This window comes from Gossypium hirsutum, chromosome A01 (genome assembly GCF_007990345.1).
Source record: "Gossypium hirsutum isolate 1008001.06 chromosome A01, Gossypium_hirsutum_v2.1, whole genome shotgun sequence".
In the NCBI taxonomy this organism is placed as follows: domain Eukaryota; kingdom Viridiplantae; phylum Streptophyta; class Magnoliopsida; order Malvales; family Malvaceae; genus Gossypium; species Gossypium hirsutum.
In genome coordinates, this window is record NC_053424.1 from 112,113,875 (window position 1) to 112,122,177 (window position 8,303).

Here is an 8,303-nt window from a genome sequence, read left to right on the forward strand (position 1 = left end):
CGATAATGTAAATAATTTGCTGAGCTTTCTTATTCATTTGATTAAAATAATGTGGAGGGTTTTTCTTTTTAAAATTTAAAACTATGGGAAAGTGAACTATACCATTTCATAACAAGGAAAAGAGAATTACAAAGCTTAATTAGGTTGGCATAAAGAGCCACCACAGTTTGTACTTCGTATCTTTTTCTTAGGTTTAATTATTGAATAATATATATATATATATATATTTGGATTTCACGAATGGTTTATAGATAGTTGGTAGACGCTCCAATCATATATGATAATATTCCACTTTTTGATCAACCACTGTACTTAGTTCTCCCATGCATTTCTCTGTAACATTCTACTATTTTAGCCCAAATTATAAAATCAACTAATTATTTGATTGGAATATCATATTAAAATTTTATAATTATGACCTATTAGGGTTCTAGAGAAAACAAATCAATTGATTGTAGTGTTTTTATTATTATTATTATTAAATCTAACGGTATCAAGTAATCATATTGTTTAATTCTAAACTTTTTTATTATACAATGCATTATTGATTAGTTTCATGTATAAATATATTGATAAAAATTGGATATATAGACTCTCAGTGTTCTATGTATTTTACATAAATGGGGATTAAAACATTTTGTGCTTTAAATATGAATATTTTTTAATTAGGATAAATATCAAAATTATATATAAATTTTGACGCAATGTGTAATGTCATGCATAAACTTTGATTTTATGTCATTTTATACTTAAAATTTTAATTTAATTAAAATTTGCAAATCACTAACAACACCATCAAATTAGTACCCTTTTACATTAATATTAATGCAATATGGAAATAAATGTATGCATTTATTCTTTTAAATGTATATAGTTGAATCAAAATCAAAGTTTTATATATACATATAAATCAAAATTTAAGTTTCATATGTATAATTGCACCAAATCAAAGTTTATATATCAAATTACACATTGGACCAAAGTTCATTTATAATTTTAATATTTATTCCTATTTAATTTGATGTCTATGTGATATATTAGTAAAATTAGAAAGTTTTTATATAGGCCAATCAATTATGCAAATTTAAATTGTTAATATCCATGTAACTAATGAAATACTTGTGATGGAAATATGGATAAATGAACATTCACTACTCATTAAAAATTTAGATTTTGCTCTAAGGTGAATTATTTATTCCATGAATAATGAAAATTATGGAGGCAAGTTACTTTTTTAGATATAGATTTTAATGTTGAATGACAACGCGTATATTTAATGAAAATTATTTATTTATCTATTAAAGTTAATAACATTTTTTATGATAGTATAATATAATATCTACCCAAAGGATTGCTTATATGAATTTATAAAGTAAATTTAATATTTTGAGTATTTATGTATTGCTTCATTTTTATGTATTATTTTGTAACTAATTTTCTTTATTCACTACCTTCATTTGTTACTTATTTAATAAATTAACTTCTTTGAATGGAGTGAGCAAGTTATCTTGACAATATTAGAATATAAACTTGCTACTATTATTAACTTAAGTGGTAGGGAAGAGAAGTTGCACCATCAATAATAGGAACGATCAATCATATTGAGCCTTATGTTTTTGCGAATGACTATTGTTAACATAATTAAAAGCATAATTTCACAACATGACATTGTGAAAGAATATGTTACGTTTGTGGAAGAACGTCTTTGTTATGCAAACAAGTCACTCGTTGGTAATTTAATAGCACAACTCACAATCATAAAGTTCGATGAGTCAAGGGGATCCACTACAACAAATTAGGGATACGACGGGGAAAACAGGGAACATTTACAACAAAAATACCACCAGATTGAACCCTCCACGATGTTCTACATAAAACCGCTTCTATACCGCTGACATTCACGACGTTTATGAAAAAAATGCCTCCAGAAGAAACCATTTAGCAACTTTTATGACCAAAACGCCTCTAGATGAAACACTTTAGTAGCATTTTGAAATGAATTCACCATTGTAGTTCATAACTTTTAGTGGCGTTTTTGGTAAAAATGTCACTAATCAATTTTATATGAATAAGTGAGATATAAAGAAAATTTAGTTTCGTTATTCGTATATATGAAGCAGCGTTTCTACCCTAAACGCCACAATATGCTTAGATTATTTTATTTGATTATTAAGAAATAAATATTTCTAATTATATAATTAGATAAAGTAATATAAATTTAGAAGAAATTAATGTGAATTATAATATAAATGACAAGTTATATGTTAATGAAATTTAAAAACAAAATAATTTTATTATGTTATAATAAAAATAATAAAAACATATAATTAATGTTTAATTTAATATATTTATATTTTTATAAAAAAAAGTAAATTAATTCCAAGAACTTAGCAGAGTTTCTTTTAAAAACACCTCAAACGGTGTGTATGTAAAGACGTTTTTAAAAGGAAACATCATGAAACTGTAAAGTCTAAATGCACAAGTGGAACGACGTGCCGATTGGTTGGGAAGCACAATTATTTACTGGGTTTCTAGGGTTCACAGCTTGACATGGTCGGTGGTGTCCAATACATTTCGAGAGATGCGATAAGCAGAAGAAAGTCCAGAAAGCGGCCATTCTTGATCATATTAGGGTGACACTTCATATTTTAATTGCATTTATAATTCTTTATTGAAATTTTTTAGATAATAATTAGTTAAACTTTCAATTGCAGACCAAATTTCATTTCGATGAAAAGTTGGAAGACTTTGTTCTGAAATCTTTGGGGAAGAACTGGAAAGATTATACGTCCAAATTGAAGCAACATGTCATGAAGTATGAAGATCCTTAGGTTGGAGGCGAAAACGTACCATGTGATGAGGTCGGGTGGCAATACCAGAATTTTGTGGACTTTGTGTTCTCGGATAAAGCGAAGGTAAATAAATAATAGTCAAATTACTTTTCATGTTTATATAAACATAGACTTTATCATGGGTTGAGTTTTCTCTTCAAGCCTGAAGGCCTACCCGAAAAGTAATAGGGTTTGAGAAAAAATATATACTCAAAAAATGGGTTTAGACAAAAAAAAAAAAGGTCCATTTAGAAATTAGGTTAGGCATTGAGTAGTTTTTTGACTCGAGCCCAACCTGACTTGCCCTTAGATGTGTTCATGGGCCGGGCCGGGCTTAACCAAAAAATAATGCCTATTTATTGGGATCGGGCCGGGCCGAGCCCAAAAAATGGGCCTAAAATTTTGTCCAAGCTCGACCCAAATAAAAATACTAAAATCTGAGCCCGGCCCAGCTCGCCCGTATTAATTTTTTATATTATTTTTAAATATATATATAATACATCAAAAATACAAGAAATATCAAAATAAATATTTCCCAACAAATTAAAAATAAAATTTAAAAAATATGTAGACTTAAATAACACTAAGATAAATACAACTTAACAAGCAAATGCTTCTAAAATAATAATAATAATTAACAAATGCCTTTAAAATAATAAGAAAATTAACAATAAAATAAATTTTATACAATATCCAAACAATAACAACAAAATAATAACAACATAATAGTAAAATGGTAGCAAAATAGGGAGAAAACAACAAGAAAATAACATTCAAAAATAAAAAAATATATATGCAGAGTTTTTTTGTCCTTTAGTGATTCGGGCTGGGCCTGGGCTAAAAATACCTTACCTAAGGCCCGGCCCTTTTTTTAAACGGGCCTTATTTTTTTGTTCAAGCCCATTTTTCGGACCTATATTTTTGCCCAAACCCTCCCACATTTCGGACGGGCCTTCGGGCCGGGCCGGGCACACGTCTACCTGCCCCAAATTTGATTAAAATTTTTTCGTTGGTGTTGTTTACTACTGTTTTGCTATTGTTTATTATTGTTTTGCTATTATATTGCTACTATTTTGTTGTTATTTTTTGAATATTGTATAACTCTTATTTTGTTATTAATTTTGTTACTATTTTAGGGACATTTAATTACTAATTTGTAACTATTTAGTGTTAATTAAGTATAAATTTTTTAAAGTATTTTCAATTTGTTGAGAAATATTTATTTTAATGTTTTTAGTTTATTTGATGTATTATATTTTAATTTTTTTATATAATTTTTTTAATATGAGCGGGCTGGGTTGAGTCGGGTTCAGGTTTAGCATTTTTTATCTAGGTCTAGTTTGGTCAAATTTTAAGCTCATTTTTCGAGTGGAGTCGAACTCGTACTTAAAAAACAAGCCTAAAATTTTATATCAACTTGACCCAAACCCGACTCAACATAACCCATGGTCAGATCTATATAAGTGTTAGTAATATTTATCATTGTACAAGAATGAGAAAAGATGAACAAAGGAGAAGCCATAAAAAATGCATTCACACAAGTGGTTCAGGAAGTTTTGCTTAGTTTGCTGATGAAAAGGTATGAGAAATCACTTGAATTATTGGTCTTAGTCAGCACTTAAATGGTGTTAATTGTTTCAATTTTTATTATTGTTAACCAACTCCTTTTTTTTTTTTTCGATGTTCTGTAGGAAACTATAGATGGATAGTTTTTGGATTGACTTGAACTTTTTCGTCTGATGCACACAAAGAAAGATGAAAAAACACAACTTATGGTCTTTTTGCTAATCCTTAAATTTAATGACTACTTATCATATTTTTTTTTCAAATGACATTTTAAACTTCAAATTATTTGAATATCGTGCAGAAGAAAGCAAATTCAAGGCTTGTTGGGCATCAATAAGCTGCACCGAATGGGACTTCACTGGATCCGCAAGAACTTCAAAATTTGAGTTACTACAAAAGTGTTTGGACCCAAGAGAAATGGACGAGTGTAAATTTTCGGAATAGGTCCGACTTCATCTCAATTCTTTGGATGTGGCTCTCAACGAAATACTTCGTCACATGAAGTAGTCAAAGAACTAGATGACGTCAAAGCAACAATGGCAAAAATGCATGCCAAAAACGATGAAGTTAGGAGAAAGATAAGAGGAAATACACGCACAAAATGCGCTACTTCAATAACTGTTGGATAAAACAAGTTAGTCAACAAATATAAATATTTATATTAAATATAAGATTTGAATAAATAATGTAAACGAGTCAATTTGCCCGGGCCCATGTCAAAGCCAAAATACCAAAATAAATCTAAAACCCATAAAAATAAAAACCAATCAATAGTCCGGGTCCAGTTCCAAAATCCAATTACACGGCCCAAATACAATGGCCCTAACCCTAGCCCCATTCGCTCAGCGCCGCAGTAGCCTCCAGCACTACCATGGCTCGCGCCTCCACGTCGACACCACCAGCAGCCTCTGTACGCGTCAGCTACCCCCACCACGTTGCCTCCGTACCTGCAAATGAAGACAAGCAAAGGACGACCACAACAGCAATAGCAAAAAACAGGCAGAGCAATGAGAAAAAAAGAAAAGGAATTGTATTTTTCTTTTTCATTTTCTTTGGTTCGGTTATAAAGCCAAGAACCTTTCCTTTTGTAAAAACTACGAACGCATACTATACATGCAGATCGAATAAGAAAGATTCGAAAGCCATTTTTGAAAAAGTAATCTCTGTTTTGATTTCTGCAATTTCTTTTTTTTACTTGGCAATTTATTTCTTCAAATCTTTGATCATCGCATTTAGAAAATAAAGAAGAAAGAAAGGGTTTTTCTTTTCGATTGTTTGGTTCTTTTGATTTTTTTTATTTCCTTTTATTTGTGTGTAAAAAAGAAAAAAAGAGAAAAGAGAAAGAAGGATACCTGAGTTGACTCGCTCCTCTATCGTCATCAACTCTCCCTCCGTCATCAAAGTTGGCCTTTGGAGGGTTGGCATTGCGGCGGCCATTTGGGGCATGGGGATGTCGAAACCCTAATAAAATGATGGGTCTGTTCTTTAAAAATGGCAGACAACATTTTCCAAGTTTTTTTTAGCCTTAATAACTGATAAAGCAGCGTCGTTTAAGGCTTTGGAAACAAATAAAATTGGGTTTGGTTTATTTTCTGTTCTAATCCCTATTGGTCCTTGTGAATTCCATCTTGCCCGTCTTCTTGATGTAATGTTTAGCTTTTAGATCTCAGATTTTGTTTTAATTTCAAATTTGTCCTTAACTTATATTTATATTACTTTTCTGTTTCATTATTATTTTTTTAATCTCCTTATATATTATTTATTTCAATTTTTTTTTAACTTTCTTTCATGTATATTATTTATGTTAATATATATTATTGACTTTAAATGTTTTTTTTATGTTAATTAGTTAAAACTATTTTTTTATATATTATTTTTTATGTATTATTTATTTTAAAAATTGTTTTATGATTGTTTATTTTAAGATCTTGTATTTTATGTTATTTTTTCCCACATTTTTATATTTTAACCGATTCTTTAATTATTATATTTTAGGCATATTACATAGTTTTTAAAATTTGTAATTTAAAATTCGCTGTTTTCTATTGGTTCATTATTTATTTATGGTTATTATTCATTTTAAACATATATTATTTTAATGGTTTTTTATTAAAAAATACTTATTGTTTTTAAAATTCATTTAATTATGTGTGTAAAGTTATTTGAGAATTTTTTTTGTGTTTATAAAATTATTATTTTGAGATTCTTCTTTATGTCATATTATTTTAATATATTATGTAGTATCTCATTTAAATGTTTTTATATATTTGTACACATATAACCAAATTAATTTAATTTTATATGTATTATCATTCCTATGTTATTTTTACATGTGATTGCTTTTAAATTTATATATATATATATGTGTGTATGCTTTTAATCCATTATGTATATAGTTTATTCTTTAAGAAAACATATTTTGTTATTTCTTTGATTATTTAAGATTCTTTCATGTATATATTGTTTATTACATATTGGTTTGCTATTCTTTCATGTATACTGTTTATTCTTTGTTGTTTTATTATACCTTCATTATATATTATTCACATTGATTCTTTTATTATTATATGTCCATTATTGTATGTATATGTTATGTTTTTAAAATATTTTTGTATGTTATTTGTTCCAAATCTCTTCTTTCATAATGTTTATTTTAATATTATTTATTAGTTTTATTTTTATATATGCAAATTATTTCAAACCCTACCATATGTGGTTCATTTGTAATTTTTCATATTAAATAGTTTTCAAATTGTTTCCATATTGTTTTGTATGTTATGTGTTATTTTAGTTTTCGTATTATTTACCGTATTATTGTTTCATGTTGTTTAATAGTATGTTGTATTATTATTTCAATTTTTGTTCATCTATATTCGAAACTTGTTATATTTTTGTTTCATATTGTTTAATATTTTCATATATTCTTGAGTTCATATTATTTTGTTTTTCATATGTGTTGTTTCATATGTATATTTGTTACACCCCATTTGTTTGTTTTATTAAATCAACTGTTGTTCACCCATATTTGCAAATTGGGTTATACTTTTTAGGCTAGTTATATTTAATTGTTTATTTTGTTAATCGATTAAATAAGATATATTATCTTCATTCATCCATTATTGTATTTTACGTATGCATGTTATCCTACGTTTTCATTTTTTGTTGATTGACAAATATCGCTTTGTAATTTCTAACTCTTAAAAATCAATCATTTCATTCTATTTCAAGTAAAATTAATGCATTTTAAGCCAGTTTTACGATTACTCATTTAAAAATTCTTTAAAACGAAGGCAATACTCGATATTTGGCAATTCGAAAATCATACCCTATCGTGCTGGGTTGCGATTTCCCGTTTGTTCAAAACAATCGAATATTCCTTTGGAATTTCGCTCATGTCTTTAAAAATTCTTCAAAACGAAGGTAATGTTCGACGTTTGGCAATCCGGGGAATCTTGCCCTATCGTGCTGGGTTGCAATCTCCTGTTTGTTCCAAATAATCGAATATTCCTTTAGGATTTCACTCATTCTAAAATAAGGCAATGTTCGATGTTTAGAAATTTGAGGGGTCGTGCCCTACTGTCCTGGGTATCGATTTTCTCGTTAGACTAAACAATTGGACATCTTTTTACGGTTTTCAACATATAAACTTTTGGAAGTCGAAATTTATCGTGTTCTCGAGGGTATAAAGGATCGTGTCCTATCGTGCTGGATATGACGCTATATTCCTTCGAAACGAGAAGACTTTGACGACCAACTCGGGTTATTCAAATGTTATTAAAAAGAACCACATTTCAAAAATATTTTTAATTTTAGACATGAAGACAGTATTTAATTGATTTGGTACCAATTTTGGGCGTAGTGAGGGTGCTAATCCTTCCTCATGCGTAACTGACTCCCAAACCCATT

The 8,303-nt window shown here is 28.4% G+C and overlaps 2 long non-coding RNA genes across 2 annotated transcripts; one reads left to right on the forward strand and one right to left on the reverse strand.

Moving 5' to 3' along the window:
• The first annotated feature begins 4,319 nt into the window (after positions 1-4,319).
• LOC121229388 (uncharacterized) lies at positions 4,320-4,837 on the forward strand. The gene is made up of 3 exons (XR_005927126.1): positions 4,320-4,410; positions 4,523-4,606; positions 4,699-4,837. It is a non-coding gene; the product is annotated as an uncharacterized lncRNA (long non-coding RNA).
• A 141-nt stretch (positions 4,838-4,978) lies between these two features.
• LOC107937541 (uncharacterized) lies at positions 4,979-6,058 on the reverse strand. Its single transcript, XR_001694695.2, has 2 exons — positions 5,750-6,058; positions 4,979-5,344 (listed from the first exon to the last, which is right to left on the reverse strand). It is a non-coding gene; the product is annotated as an uncharacterized lncRNA (long non-coding RNA).
• Positions 6,059-8,303: the final 2,245 nt, after the last annotated feature.